The following is a 395-nucleotide window of genomic DNA, read 5'->3' as shown; positions in this document are numbered from 1 at the left end:
TCGACGTGTAGCACTGCCAGTAGATGATAGCGATGTTGCCAACAAACGTTTTGTGCAACAGACGATACAAGTTTTGAAAGATCGACAGGACGAAATCGAGAGAAAGATTACCGCGCTTCAAAATAATATGCAAATGCTGATTAACGAGCTTCGAAAGTCGATTCAAGAAACGCATCATCGCGCTGAATAGAAAAGACTCGAACATGCCGAAAAAGAAGTCTCGAAAAGCAGCAGCTGATCGAGGAACTGCACGCTCCCGCGAGAAGAAATTTTCCACGAAGACGTGTCATAGTTTGCGGATACGATGACCTGTGGCAGGCGGATGTGGTTGAGATGTGTCCTTATACGCGATTCAACAGAGGTTACCACTACATTCTCACCGTTATCGATGTGCT

This window comes from Wasmannia auropunctata, unplaced genomic scaffold (genome assembly GCF_000956235.1).
Source record: "Wasmannia auropunctata unplaced genomic scaffold, wasmannia.A_1.0 LD336111.1, whole genome shotgun sequence".
Classification (NCBI taxonomy): domain Eukaryota; kingdom Metazoa; phylum Arthropoda; class Insecta; order Hymenoptera; family Formicidae; genus Wasmannia; species Wasmannia auropunctata.
The sequence above is the reverse complement of the archived record's forward strand: the minus strand, read 5'-3'. Positions refer to the sequence as shown.